The sequence below is a fragment of the Schistosoma haematobium genome, chromosome ZW (genome assembly GCF_000699445.3).
Source record: "Schistosoma haematobium chromosome ZW, whole genome shotgun sequence".
NCBI classification, from domain to species: domain Eukaryota; kingdom Metazoa; phylum Platyhelminthes; class Trematoda; order Strigeidida; family Schistosomatidae; genus Schistosoma; species Schistosoma haematobium.
In genome coordinates, this window is record NC_067195.1 from 48,066,521 (window position 1) to 48,083,012 (window position 16,492).

The 16,492-nt window shown below is 27.7% G+C and overlaps 1 protein-coding gene across 1 annotated transcript in view; it reads right to left on the minus strand.

The window, feature by feature from the left end:
- ROR2 (Tyrosine-protein kinase transmembrane receptor ror2) overlaps positions 1-16,492 on the minus strand; it is a 103,278-nt gene that overhangs the window by 53,132 nt on the left and 33,654 nt on the right. The window contains exon 2 of the mRNA XM_012940732.2: positions 8,633-8,689. The gene's annotated coding sequence lies outside the window, so the exon portion shown is untranslated. The remainder of the gene's footprint in view (positions 1-8,632; positions 8,690-16,492) is intronic.

Consider the following 16,492-nt stretch of genomic DNA (forward strand, 5'->3'; position numbering starts at 1 on the left):
AAAAACAATTTGGAATTCATCATCTTTCATAATTATATCTAATGTGAAATGTATAGTTATTGTTCAATTAGATGTTGTTATGTTTATTGTTAATGTCGGTAGTAATAGTAGTAGTAGTAGTGGTGGTGACAGAACTGATCTTATGGTTGTTTGTTCCATCCCACTTGTGGTGTATACGTAGGCAGCATACAACCTTATACTTTTGTGCGTGCGAATATTCCTAAACGATTGCACGCATTATATGACTTGATATATGGCTTGTCAGACATCATATATATACTGCAAAACATGATCATAAACCTTTGGAACGCATAAACTTTAGAAATTAGGAATAAAAACATTTAAACCGATGTTTCTGTCTTCTTCAACTGTTACACAAATCGAATTTCTTTTTTCTCTTTTAAATAGTACAGAGATTATGAATAAATAGATTGTTTATTAGAAAAAGAGAGAAAAAAACAGATAATTATAAGAAAGAAATCATTATCTTATTATTTTTTTTATTTCTCTCCTTTCATTCTTGTTAGTCTGATTAAGTAAGTTTGTTTTTCTTTTTTTTGCGTAAATATTGTTACTTGGGTGATACCATGCGTAAAGATAGGTTTCTGCTAGTAACATCATTTCATTAAGCCAGATCAATAATGGTAGTAGTAATTTTTATTAAGGTAATATGAATATAACGTAGTGACGTAATGTATGTATGAAGACCAATAAAAATGTATTATAAGTCATATAAGTTAATGGTACCTTATGAAATATATCATTTATTGTAAGATAATTAGACATTACATCCGACTGAAACTAATTTCATTATTTTGAAGAGTATTTTATTGTAAATGATAATAGATAAAAAAGGATAAATAGTTACTAACCATTAGTACACATTTTTTAGTAATCTCAAATTTAAAAAAAACATATATTTTACGAAGCTTGGGTGGTCGAACATAAATCATGATATCAAACATGTTCTTACATGATAGCAGAAAATAATTACGTTATATTATGATTAAAATTCAATCATTAGGATTTAGTCAAAATGATTTGGTAACAATACGTTTCTATTAATGACGAAATGTTATCAAAATTGAAGTATAAGATGGAAATACTTTCTAGGACTATCTCAATCGTAAGGATACAACTATTTATACTGTATAAATTTATGAATTGCTTCAGTGATAAAAATATGACTTAATTAACTGTCCACTGATAATTCTTATTTAAACATTAAAATTAAAACACGAAGTTCAGCGAAAGGATCTCTTTTCAACGAATTTATTATCAAGCTGTACAATCGTATATATATGAAAATTTTGTTTTTGTAAAAGTACTAATTCCTTGAGGAAATGTGAACACAGTTAATAAAAAGGTTATAATACTAGATTACGTAATATGAATAATAACAATAGATTTAGTGAATATAATAAGATGATTAATATGTTTTTGTTATAATAATTAAAGGTCATAGAGGTGTAAAAAATAAATAAGGTGATATGATGAGCATTTACGAATAAAACAATGAGAATATAAGACATAAGTAAAGGGGGGGGGAATGCACTAATAATAATAATAATAGGATAATCGAAATAACTAAAGCGAAGCTAAGGATAAGACGTACTTCTTTTGTACGCATAGTTCCGGTTTTAGCTCCTGGATGGTAAGAGCTTCGGCTATTTTTAAGAGTTGGATACGAAGAAATCTGGGTAGATTTGAACGAATCATATAAACAACCTTAAAGTCAATTTGTGGATCTGTAGAATGGTTATAGTAGATTAAGTGTTCAAGTATAGAACTCCTAACTGCTTTCCTTTCACCATTATAGAACCAAGCTGGGATATCATCTTATTATATCACTAAATCTATTGTTATTGTTATTGTTCGTATTACGTAATCTAGTATTATAACCTTTTTATTAACTGTTTCACTTTTACAAAAAACAAAAAAATTTCATATATATACGATTGTACAGCTTGATAATAAATTCGTTGAAAAGACATGCCTACGCTGAACTTCGTGTTTTAATTTTAATTAACTGTGTTTATTCTACTTTTGATTGATTTACAGGTTGTCCTATCGGACTTATCAAAACTGAGAATATTCTTAAATCAACTTAAAAAAAGAAGTGAAAACTCAACTAAGAGTTCGAAAAAGTATTATACTGAAGAGTTTCGTACTGAAAAATTTCATGATGTGTATAATTTAAAATACCTATTTAGATGTTTAGATTCAAAAGAAAAATAAAGTCATTCATGCAATCTACAGTAGTTTTTAAAAGTTTTTAGAGACAGTAACATACATTGCCTTGTTGTACTGTAGTTTTGGAATAGGTTCTAACATCAGATGTTTTTGTGAAATGTATTCCAACATACGATATTCAGGGAACAATATACACTTTACTTGTCTACAATAAGGAGATTATTAATTCTTTCGATTAGCTATTTAACAGAAAAAAATGAAAAAAGCATAATGATCAGTGTGAATAGTTTTTCACAAGTTCATTACCTAAGTACTATAGATATGTCATGATCTTCTAACAGCATTTTAATATGTCAAATGATAATGTGTTATATTACATCAAATCATATTGAAGTCTCTTTCATTAATCTTTCAAATTGTGGATTCAATTTCTTCTGCAAAATTAATCACCTAGTTAAGATTATATTGAGTTTTCTTTTTTAATTTGCTAATTACATAAAATGTATTGTTATTTCGATAATAGTGCTAAAATAGTACATTAGAAAAATGAGGAAATATATTTGTTAGATTAGAACTTAATATAGAAATTATGTATGCAAATTCTTTTTTTCATTCCATTCGGAATCTATTATTTTGACAGCTCAAGGGAAATCACGAATAGCTTTCTATTAATTTTATTTCAAAACACAGTATGAACTACTAATTTCCATAATAATAATAATGATTATTATTATTATTTAATGAATACACATGGGACGTATAAAAAAAAGAAACTCATGGTTAGATATCTAATTCTTTAAGTCAATAAATTTCACCACCAACAATTAAAACCAATGAATGAATAAATTAATGAAAATTAAAAATTCTGTCAGCAAATTCGGTCAGTTTTGTTTATATTTGCTTTTAGCGGTAGTTGTTCTTCTTCTCCCTTCTTTATAGGCTTTCGATTTCCCCTCTCTTTTTTCTTTTTTCTTATTTATTATCATTCATCTTTTATTTTGCTTTTATTTTTATGTGTTTTCGATATTTAAATTAGTTTTATTTTCAATTCTCAATAGAAATTAACATCAAAAGGATGGTTTACATTTGAACAAATCTTTTATTGTCTCATTTGTTACTTGAAATAATTGGATTTTTTTAATCTGTCAAAGAAACAATCATTGGCGGAAAATGCACATCTTAATGATTAGGTTTTTCAGTGTTGAACAATAGTTTTATATATGAATATGTAGGCTTCTTTTTCTAAACTCAGTTTAAAAATGTATAAAGATTATACAGCTCTCTTTCTAGTGTTTTATGGACATGTATTTATTGATGTTCAAGAGTATATTTTGCATGTTTGTAGTATTCAGGAAATAAGTAATTTAGACCAAAGAGCTAAGGATTAAATAAATTTCTTTTTTCAGATTATTAATTGGTATACTTCCTAAACGCTTTTTAGTATCTATAAATTAACTTTTCTTGAATTCAGAACACAAAATCCAGTGTTTTGCCAAAAAACTTTTTACTTATAACGTTAATCCATGTTCAAGATGTAACGGTATTTGAAGTACAAACTTTAACCCTGAGCTTTCAAAAGCTTCTAAAAACTATGCAAACACTGGAGCCCCCCTGGGGCTACTGCCTGTCCCAAGCCCGGATAAAGGAGGAGGTTTGGTCATTGGGTTAACGACCACATCCCGTAGAAAACGCTAACCCGAAAAAAATGTTCAAGTAAAGTAAAAAAGTAATCGGCTAATAATAATAAAAATAAAATCTTTTGATTTTTAGGAATCCTTTGGAGATTTACAAAGAACTCTAATCGATAGCAGTAAATTCACCATCTTCCAAATTTTTGAAAATCTTTTTTGAGGATTTACCGAGTAGTTTAAAAATCCCCATAAAATATTGAAAAATGAAGAAAATTTGAGCGAAGAGTTGTTTTCGCTAACTTCATTAGATTCTACAGTTATAAGTCCATAATTGGTAACACAGCTCTTATTACATGTTATATTGACAGAACTATATTATTATTACTAGTTACATTATTACATCAATTAATAAGATGAAATTCTGCTATTGTATATTTTATTCACACGATTTTTTTTCCTTTTCATTTTTATTGTATTGTTTGTGACTTGACACTACTCTAAATCATTTTGCCCTTTGTTAACTGACCTTTCTAATTTACACATGACACATGCGTTTATATCAGTGAATTAAGGGCATTTTAAAGAAAATTATGATGAATGAATATGCAAAATTTACTAAATGATCATCTAGTTACTCTATTAATAGTGTTCAGAGAAAATAAAACATAAAAATGTCAAGTAATTAACCGTGTACGTGTGAACAAAATGTATAACTTGGCTACCGAGAAACATGAATTACTTTTCTTAATATCATGGAACAGAATTCATATTGAGTTCTTTCCTGATAATACTAACTGTGGTCCAAATACTTTGGCAAAGGATAGGCGTAAACACGCTAGCTGGCGAAGGTACATAACATTTTAGCTTAAAGGGCTATGTCACTGTACTTTGAGACTACCAAACACTGCCTGTCCATTATTTATTTACTTACGCCTGTTACTTCTAATGGAGTATAGGCCTGTCCATTGCTCGGGTATTAACGAAGTACGTTTAATTATTACTTGAGACACTATAACATAATACATTTGAGTTAGAATCCACAAATTCACATTCACAATTTCACTTGATTTGCAATGTAATTAAAAATTTATTTTATTCTTTATCGAGAAGTGGATAAAGTATAATCAATAAGTTGATGATTCAGTTCCTCTCGATTTTTAGTGAAATCACTTCATGATGAACACAATTTTTAAATCGTAAAATTATTCATTTAGTCTCTTTATAAACGTTTCTAATTTAAAAGTTAGTTTTATTATCTCTAAAATTGAAATTTAATATGTCTAGTTACCAAGGTTATATTGAATGCTAGACAAAGTTCATTGTCCATGGAGTAATAAACATTGAAAGTTTAATTACAAGTATTAAAAACGAAGTTGTTTGAATGTCAGTTTCTTAGCTACAATATAGCACCAGGCACATATATGCATCGGTCCAAATTGCCACACCTTATTGCTTCACAACAAGATTAACACCGAATTCATAGAAGCTGTTGCTTCAGTGGGAGTAATATATAAAAGAAAGATTGTGTATAGGGATATAGTACAGGAAGAAAGAATTAGTTGGTAGAAAGAAAAAAAGCAATTTCAATCTCACAGTTTAGGGGAAGACAGAGAGTGTATACACTTACGCCATTGTGAATGATTCTGAGCCATGTCACCCAGAGTCTCCAACCATTGATTACAACAGTCACGCGGACCCCAACCAAGTAATCTACATCTTCTAACATGGTTAAGACTAGAAGTTAATGACTTCGAGCACTGATGCTACGTTTTGGTTTGAACGCATCTAAGTTGAGTGAATGAATATTACATTTCTCATTGTCGTATTCTTGAATTATTATTATCTCTTTATAAAAATAAGCAACTATTGTGTTATTTAAAAAAAGTGAATGTATGAAATATTAAATTTCCGACATTCAAATGGCTCCACCTTCTCTCCTAAATTATTTTTCACTTAAAAAACAACAATATATCTGATTCAGTTATTATAACATTGTCTACTGTTTATCTATTAGACAACTTTCAGCTCATACACATATACTGACAAACTGAAAAAATATATATGTTGAGATCAAACTGGACTCACACAAAAAATGCACTGAAAAGTATAACTGAAAAAAATGAATAAATAAAAGAACATCCAATTGAATTGTACACCATTGTCTTTAAAACAATCATTATAATTAATAATTTAATGAATTACTTTTTATTGAAAGATATTACTCTTTTTTGTTTTCTTAATTGAATATAATCCATATGTTTTTCTAAATTATATTTAAAAAAAATATTATTGACAAGTAAATGTGAATAGTTTAAATGTACTTCAAATTTAAACAAAAGAAGATGCAACACTCAATCTGTGTTAATTAGTAAACTAATGAAATAGCTTCCTATTTATTCATTAAAAGTTATAATAATTAAATGAATGTGTAATTGGCGCCATTTAATGAAATTTTGTAAGATATATTTTTTTGATGGATGAAAAATACTTAGAATGATCACTTTCAAGTTACTAATTATTTTGTCATGTACAAAAAAAAATAGTTAATTTAAGTAGTTTTGTTTAATAATGAGAATATTTGATAAAATATAGTTGTAAATGATCGGTGAATGTGTCGTTTAATGCTATATGCTTATATATGATCTATTCTGAACTTAATAAACAGATCATGCTCATTAACTGTCTCGATTGTCTACTGTTTAAATAAACTTTAGTGTGTTTACTAGCAAAAAAATACTCTGGTTAGGGTAATAATCAATTGTAAGTGCATCTGATGATAGGGTGATAATTTAGTTTAATATATATTTATCCGTACCATTCAAACTGTCAGACTGTTGCCATGTGTTTTATTAAAGATGGTGAATACAATATTTATTCCTTTAGCAAACGATTAATGTTTCACAGTTGTACACTTGAACACTGTACAGTTTCTGAATCAAATTTGCTTTCGTTGACAGTAATCATAACTAAATTTATTCACAACTGGTTGGTTGAAATGTCTTTAAGATTTCTTTGTTGTCCAATGAACATATTTATAGATTATAATGTATACTGAACTCCTCTTAAATATATATAAAGCCATCTATGATAAACTATAATCTAAATAGCCACATTTGTAAGAAAATTACTCAACAATCGAGTTTAGTTTGAACTTGATATTATTTTCTGGGTTGATGCTTTCAGTTTATCATTAAACTAAATAACTAAATTGTATAATTAACGTCAAGAGAACAACCAGTAGCAACATAAATTTGTCTTAAATATCTATTTAATCCGTTCATTTATCTAAGATGAGTCAATATGTAAAGAAGAGAAATTTTATAACTTAATTAAACTAGACAGTTCCTCAGAATTTGAATGTCATTACTTATCATCTATATAGATAAATACATATTTGAATAGAACAAGACTTAACAATGTGGACATGAATCTGTCAAAATCAATTGAAATAAAGGTAATTGATGGTTGGATTATTTGGGAGAAAGAGAAAGATAAGAATAAATCATATAGTTAACCAATAGACAAATAGGTAGACTAGAAATATTGACAGTCATTACTCTTACAAATTTTGGCAGTGTATTGTTTGGGTTTAAAGAAGTATCAACAGTACTGTAATGTGTTTTCTTAAAAAAATAGAGTAAACAAGCGGCAATAACAAATGTCATATAAATACGGCATATATCATTAGTTTATTTAAACAAATAATCAGAGTATTTTGAAATTTCGGCTTTTTTTAAAAGTCGTATAAGCGACTTGTAAAAACGTTTAACCTATGATTTTTTAGATACTCTATTGCATAATTTGTTTTGGATATTTGTAAGCAGACTGCTATTTGAGTTATGCAAGTATCTGTTATTAAAAATGTTATGAAAAAACGTTCTTTATGCTTTGTCAATATATCAGAATCTAAGTACTCTCTAGATTCTCTGTATTTATTTCCATGTAACATTATAATTACATTTGAATTGTAAATTTCAAATAAGATGGATCCATTAATCGATGATAAGAGAAATTGTTATGTAACTGATGATCTTCGTCTTTTTATTACACTATCGAAATATTATGTAATTGTAAACGGCTAACCTATATATGTGATTTCTATAGTGTCCATTCACTGTCATTGAATTCGCATATTATAACAAACTTCCTAGGAAAATGAAACTAATTTTTATTGACTTAAAATGGCCACAACATGTAATATTTTAGAATTTAACACTAATATTAGCCAACAAAACGCAAGCTCTAGTAAACTCTTCATCAATAAATTAATTATCCGAATTTTCGTTAAAGTGTTAAATTATAAACAACCTCAGATAACTTAAAATATAACTATAGAACATACATTTATATTAAACAATCCTATCATATGTAATCTTCAGAAGATAAAAAATAATCCGGCCATTTCGTCCTATTGTGGGAAACCTCAACAGTGCGCATCCATGATCCCGCCTCACCTCACGAGATTCGAACACTGAACCTACCAGTCTCACGTGTGAGCGCTTAACCACTAGACCACTGAATCGGCCGGCATCTAACAGTGTTAATGTCTAACTTCAACTAATCCACGGAATTGAGCGATACATCCACCATTGTCATCAGTGAGTTACTATCTCACAACAAACCCAGTTGAACTCCACTGGTCAATAAATATATTATTGAATAGCATCAATAAACTAGTAATTCCTACAACCATATATTTTGATACCTGAATATAATTTCTAATAAATTTGGTTTTATCAACATAAATGCATGAAAGATTCATGTTTATTTGCATAAATATTTCACGTTAAGATTTTAAAAAAACTTACCGTTTATTGATTAACTCTTGAAATGTTTTCTGATATTTCCATGAAATTTATCGTTATCTAATTGATGACAAAAAAAACAAAAAAAAAGAAAAATGTTTGTGAGAAATGACTTAACTGTAGAACAAGTGGTAAAAAACTACTTTAAGTGTGAATAATAATAAACCGGAATTATCAATTCTTACCTTTCATTATTATTTACTTAGTTGATATACTAACGCATATGAACAATATTTCATTTTCTCATTGCATACAATTATTCAAGTCTTTATATATTAAAGTCTAAGTTTACAAAAACTAAGAATCTAGGTGAAATGATTTGAAAATAGGTTATTTTATCGTTCACTTATGGGTGATATTGTTTCAATGTATACATATATTTTAAACGAACATAAATCCTTGAAAGTAATTTCAAATCGATTTAACAAGTTAGTGATAATCTAAACTTGTTAGTTTAGTTTTTTTACTTGTCAACTCTTAACATCTACATCATAGTTCTGGTCCAACCTGCTGATAAATTTTCAGTTGGACGAAATACGTTTATTGAATCCCATTGTAAACTACATCTCAACTGAACTAAAACTTGTGATAAAAAAAAACACTATATAGAGTCAACCCAGAACAGGATAATCATATGCTAACAAAGTCTTATTAAACGCTATGAAGAATATCAATAATGGGATCGTGAAGTTTTTCTTAGAAATTAATCCTAGTTTGAAATAAATTGTTAATGTATATTTTGGACAACAATATTGAACTTGAATGTATTGCTAACATTCAATTTTCATAAACGCTAATATAGATAAAACAATTAATTATTAACAACAGTTGTTATCTTGTTAGTAACTGAAATTGTTACACTAGATCTTATATAAATATACGTTTGTCCTTATGAGAAAAAGAGAATAGAAGACAGTGAGAATATAACCGACAGAAAGTGATGTAAAAAATATAACGAAATATCGCAATAAACCAATATTTCCTTCAAATAAATCCTTAAAATAGCAGTAAAGGTAAATGTAACTATATTCAAGTAGATTTATCGAAATATCCAGGATAATCCTTTAAACGTCATAAATAACGACATACCAAGTACATACATATTCACATTCATCAAATCCATAACTTTGCAATAAATCTAATTGATTGCATTGCATATTTCTTTCATTATTTTTTGTTCGGGAAAGAAAAACAAAACAACTGTTTTGGTAAACATAAAAAGCAAAATACAATTCTGTACAGTATTTTTACAAGCTTTCATCAATATATTTTATTTTGTTTCTTTGTTATCCATTAACTTAAACCTTTATTTGTTTACTTTTAAATTTTCTTCTATCCAATATTCTAGTTTTGTCTCTATATAGAATCGTTATCTAGCTATTTCATTTTGTACCAAATTTCATTGTAATTATTAATGTCCAATGAATAAACAATAAACAAAGCAACTAGTATACTAATAATATACAAACTTGTTATATGTTTATGAACATGGGATAGAATGTTAATAAACCGTAAAACAAATTTATGCATTTATTATTTGCCGAAAATTCCAGTATATATATATATATATATATATATATATATATCTACGTGATAAATTATTTACTCTTCATTGTCTCTCTGTTCATTGTTTAAATTTATTTTAATTAAATTTCATGGAATTTTCAAATTTCTCTTTATAGGTGAATTTTGGCCAATAAATGACAATGTGATAAGATCAACTGAATAGGAAGTTATAAAGAGGAGATTGTAATGATATAATTTTTAATTAAAATGTTGATATGGGTGGATAGTGTAAAACGACAGAATTTATTCTTGTTGCTAGGTTAGTTAACAATAATTTTTTTTAAAGATAAGAAAAAAAATTCGTTTATGCAAACCGGATATGGAATGAAAGTAAACACTGACAGATGGAAAAAAAGTGAAAAAAATATGAGTAGTTAGTTCAAATTTATCATTTTCAATATTGAAACACAGTTAATATCTTGTGAAAATATATTAGTAAGATATCCCCTGAAGTAGACATGTCAATTTAGATGATATCAACTAGTGATAAAACTTTGAATGGGAAATTTACACAAGTTTATGCAAAATTTTCGAATGAAATGACGATTGTGTACCATAAAACTGAATACCTTGGATTTTATTTGACAATTTAAACAATAATCTAACAAATGATCGCTGCTTTTTGGTTTAAGTTGTTTATCTAAATGACATGACCATGTAGTAAAAAATCGTCTTCGAAATGCTTGAGAATCATTTAGAAGTACTTCTGCTGGCGATGAAGTAAGAACTGTTTTCTGTGTAAAAAGTCAGACTTTATCCTGTAATTACTTATCAATTTAATTATGTACTGAAAAGTGATTCCGAGCGTTTTTTGTGTACATAATCTAAGTTGAATTTTAAATCAGTCGATTTTAACTGTTTAATAGTTAAGTGATAAGGAAAATGTGGCTTTTTCGATTAATTAAAACTCATATTAACAAGTTACTTTTATTTTAGAATGTGGAATAATTCCATTTTTCAACAAATTCATCCAAATATGAAATTCAACACATGGCATTTCCCAGTTTTAATCATGAACTAATATCTTAGCAAGGTTGTCGATGGAAATAGGGAAGCACAGAAAGGCCCATTTCTTTCTAGTATGAAACTCTTCGGCAGTGCACATCAACGAACCTTAAGTCTCGCGTGTGAACACTCAATCTATAGACCGCTGACCTAGCACCCAACGTCGTTACTGTCTAATTTCAATTAATTCATGATATTGCACGACTGTTATCTATTGCTTTTTTTAAATAAATGATCATAACTTCTCATTAGGACTCCTGGAGCTACATTTTTATGCGAGTCATTAATGAGCACATAGTATAATGGATTTGTGGAAATTGTAGAAGTTTTATTGATTAACTCACAAAGTGATCTTGACTAGAGCACTGTTGAAAACCTATGATATATTATTCAATATATTATTTAAGATCAGTAGCTTCTATATTGAATATATCGTTTCAGATTTAATTTCTACTAAAACTTAAAAATTTCTATCATGAACAAAATTATTCATACTTAGTAGATCAAAGTATATTAAAACACGGTGAGACTACAATTTATTGGCAACTTTTGAGCGACATCAAAGTGACCTTGAGATTGTCCACCTAATAACTAGAACTAAATAAGAGTTATAAACCTGTGTGTGGATTTCAAATTGTGATTTATAATTGACGATTAAGGTTAATAATTATATTTAAGTTTTTCATCACGAACTGACATTAACTATAATGCCAAAATTCTATTTTGCCAAATTGATGAATGAATTTAGCGTCAAAATTCAAAACCTTTTCATCTTATACCTGATTGATTCGTCCATAAATTATGAACTCACCATGTTAAATATAATAAAAACTTATATCATAGAATTAAATAATTGATTAATTGATTTCTTATTAATTAAATTCTAATTAAAAATCAATATACATAAATCAATCATCATGATAATAATAAGCTTTCCCATAAAAATTTTGTTTTAAATTCTAATTTTGGTAAATTTTAATTTAAATAATCAATATTTAAAAAATAATAATTAATATAGAATATATATTTAGTTATTTAAACAAACAATATAATACTTAGAACAGTATAAATTATAGCGGAAATTAAATTAATGTTTATAAATAGAAATAACTCACTGTATACACTCTTAATAGATAAATATTGAACGTTGGAGAAAAAAAGGATAGGATTTAAATAACTGGAAAAGTATGATTTTTAAAAAAAACAAACAATTTAAATAATTATTTCAATGGTTAAGATCATGAGTCAGTCGAAACTAGACCACCATGGAAAACCTGGAAGCACTGGACGGCCGTTTAGTCCTATTGAAAATTATATTTAAATATCTATGAATCATATGTGAAATATAATATAGTTAAACAAATAATACTGACATTAAAAAAAATCGATTATTTTGGAATACTGACAAGAAAAATAAGTAGTATTTTGAATGTATACTTATATCTACTTCTATAATATAATATGTATTATTATATTATATTTATTTACAGGTCATTGATTACATTAATTAACAAATAATTAAGGATGAATGTATAAAAGGATAATATTAAATTTAACTTGAAAATAATCATTTGTATCTTGAATCTATGTAAAATAATATAACTAAATTGGGAATGAATATTTTGAGAAAAAAAATGAGGTTAGTAAAAGATTTCACTGACATTTACAAAATATGTTTTAAATAGATTTGATGAATTTTTACTAATAGAAGCAAGTTTTAAAAACTCTGTACGAGAGGTATATCCTGGAGACCTAGTGAGAAGTAGTGACTAGTGGAGTTCAACTGGGTTTGTTGTGAGATAGTAACTCACTGATGACAATGGTGGATGTATCGCTCAATTCCGTGGATTAGTTGAAGTTAGACATTAACACTGTTAGATGCCGGCCGATTCAGTGGTCTAGTGGTTAAGCGCTCACACGTGAGACTGGTAGGTTCAGCGTTCGAATCTCGTGAGGTGAGGCGGGATCATGGATGCGCACTGTTGAGGTTTCCCACAATAGGATGTAACGGCCGTTCAGTGATTTCAGGTTTTCCATGGTGGTCTATTTTCAATCGACTCATGGTCTCAATTATTTTAATCACTAATTAACGATAAATGTATAAAAGGATAATATTAAATTTAATTTGAAAACAATCACGTTTATCTTGGATCTATGTAAAATATTATAACTAAATTTTGAATGAATATTTTGGAAAAAAATATAAAAAAAAAACTAAAAGAGGTCAATAAAAGATTTCACTAACATTTACAAAATATTTTTTAAATAGATTTGATGAATTTTTGTTAATAAAAGAAAATGTTAAAAACTTTTAAATAACGAACAAGTAATTCATTAGATAAGTAGATGACTAAGAGACTAATTCTTTGGAATGCTGAGTCTATAATTTATGAACGACCTTTCAGAGACGCTGAAGTTCGGCGGTCTGCTTGAGCATCTGGGCTACCTGTTTTTGCCATCTAGATATTTCAACAAGTTATCTATTTTTGTTTGTTTTAATATATCATTATGTCTATTAATCGCATAACCTATCCTGATGCATTTCTGAAAAGTGTACAACCTTACGTTGTCAAAGTTACTAAAAGCCCAATAAGAGATAATGTGATCGCTGACAATATGCAGATAAAAGAATATACATTATTCAGATGTTCATTTACTGGACTGCTAATATCTAACTGGCGATCACTCAATATTTATCGTGAGGATCGACCAAGAAGAAGGAAACGGAAACTTGTTGAAATACTTTGTGCTGAGAATTCTATATTGTACCAAAAATGTAATATTGAATAAAGCTTATAATAAAGAATAATAAAGAATAAAGATAGTGTCCACTTAATAACTAGAACTAAATAAGAGTTATAAACCTGTGTGTGGATTTCAAATTGTGATTTATAATTGACGATTAAGGTTAATAATTATATTTAAGTTTTTCATCACGAACTGACATTAACTATAATGCCAAAATTCTATTTTGCCAAATTGATGAATGAATTTAGCGTCAAAATTCAAAACCTTTTCATCTTATACCTGATTGATTCGTCCATAAATTATTGTCTCCCCTAAGTAATATACAAGAATAATTTTATGATCTGAGGCAATATACTGACTAAAAACGTAATAAAAAAAAACAATTTTTAGGACTCAATTCCTATATTTATATTGGGTGGAAATAAGTAACTGAATATGTCATGACTTTAATAATCAGATGGTAACGATCGCGATGATAGTGAACGAAATTTGAGATTCCACTAAGAGTTTAGGACATTCTTATTATTCTTTCGGTGATATTGTGATTGATATTTATAAATAGTAAATCAATTTACAACAGTATTAGTGAAATAGTAAAGTCAGTGTTAGAAATTGTTAAGCTAGTCAAAACTTCACTTCACAGAGAATCATGTTGATACTTTGATACTGAGTTAAATCCTTTCGGTTTACGCTATTCATGTTTAATACTTTTGTGTCAAAGTGTGGTTACTATCTGCTAACATCAGTGTATAGCTATTCTTACATAAAACAAGATTTCGATCAAAGCTTTTACTTAAATTACCTTTATTCACCAAGATTTTATTACAACTCCATATGCTAAAATGAATAGACTAAAGATATCGGGTAAGACTGACGTTGTAAATAACAACATAATTAGACGTCAGAGTAATGAAAAAAATTTATATGTCATGGCAGATCATTTCCCTACTAATCACTGTCAGTTTTATCAATTAGACATTGACAGCTAACTAACCCTTGGTAACTGAATGTCATAGTTTGATTATCAGTATAACAGTTCATCTCATTTTAAAAAAACAGTCATTAAGCCAGTATTCATCAATTGTTTCATGTTTAAAGTTGTATGATGCCGAGATACACTTGTAATTTATGTTATTTTGTAATACAATTTTTCCATGTTTAACTCTAATTGTTTTCGATTAAGGAATATTCATTTTATAGGATTACGAAATGTACAGGCAACTTATCAAAGATTAAATTTCGACGTGTTCTGCATCGATCTGTGACGTATTTCCTAGAAATTTTTGATTAACATAAACTGAAGAATTTCAACTTGATTAACTTGATCAATACCATTTATTTTATTCGTTCCGTTCAGTTGTGATTTTAATAAAAATTATTCAATTAAGTTAAATGCTTGAACATAAAATTAATGGAACACGATCACTGATTTGTTTGATTCAAATGCAAATCGATATTGATTCAATATTGACGCCATTAACTTTTTGAAGAAATATTATCTAATCTTTACAGTTGTTGAACTTTAGGTTTTAATTTACATTCATTATATCACCAATGTACAAATGAAAGAACTAGACATAAATTACTTTGCTCAATTGATTAGGATAATTTTAGTTATTTAACAAAAATTCTTTTTATTTTGTGTAAGACATTATCGGTATAAACAATTTACTAAATAGGAGAACATCACAAAGAAAAGTCAATAATAATGATAGTCTAATTTAGTAAATTTCAAACTATAGACTAATCATAGACGTAATAATTACGAAAGTTATTTTGTATTTCCCTTTAGATAAAGATTAATAATGACAAAAATAACCACAAATTCATATACCAAATCATAAATAAACAAAAATCTACTAATGAAGGAAAGGGTTGTAAGCTAATAGAAATTCACTTTACGATAGCGTTTTCATAAAGGTCAATAACCATCATCGTCATCATCATCCATATCTTCATTAACTAATTTATATTGTCTGAAAAATTTGCATAATATAACTTTTAGTTTCTTTTTTTCACATAAAGTTTGTATACTTGTATACGAATATGATGTGAATGGTGTTTTTAACCTTCCTAATATAATACACTAGTTACTCCATAGAATATCAATAACAAATAAATAAATAAAATGGGAAAATAAATGTTATATCTTCCGACTGGGATTTTTTTGGTATTGACTTCCCAATTTTTCAGAATGATTTCAAGAATCCTAGAAGATGGGATGAAAAAATACTACTTTTGTATGCACTTAAAACAGTAAACTGAATTGTGAATTTTAAAAATACACTTGATCAATTGATTTGCTAAGAAAAAAAAATCCGCGATTAGAAATTACTAATCTTTTAAGAAAAACAAAAGTCAGAAGGGCTTTTGCAGAGATTTTAGAAACTTCATTGATTGAAATCATGGGTTCTAATGAGAAGCCGTTGCCAGTGGAGTTCAACCTGGTCTGTAGTGAGATATCAGCTCACTGAAGACAATGGTGTTCGGTGGCGCAACTTCGTGGATTGGTTGATGTTAGGCAATAACACCGTTCGATGCCGG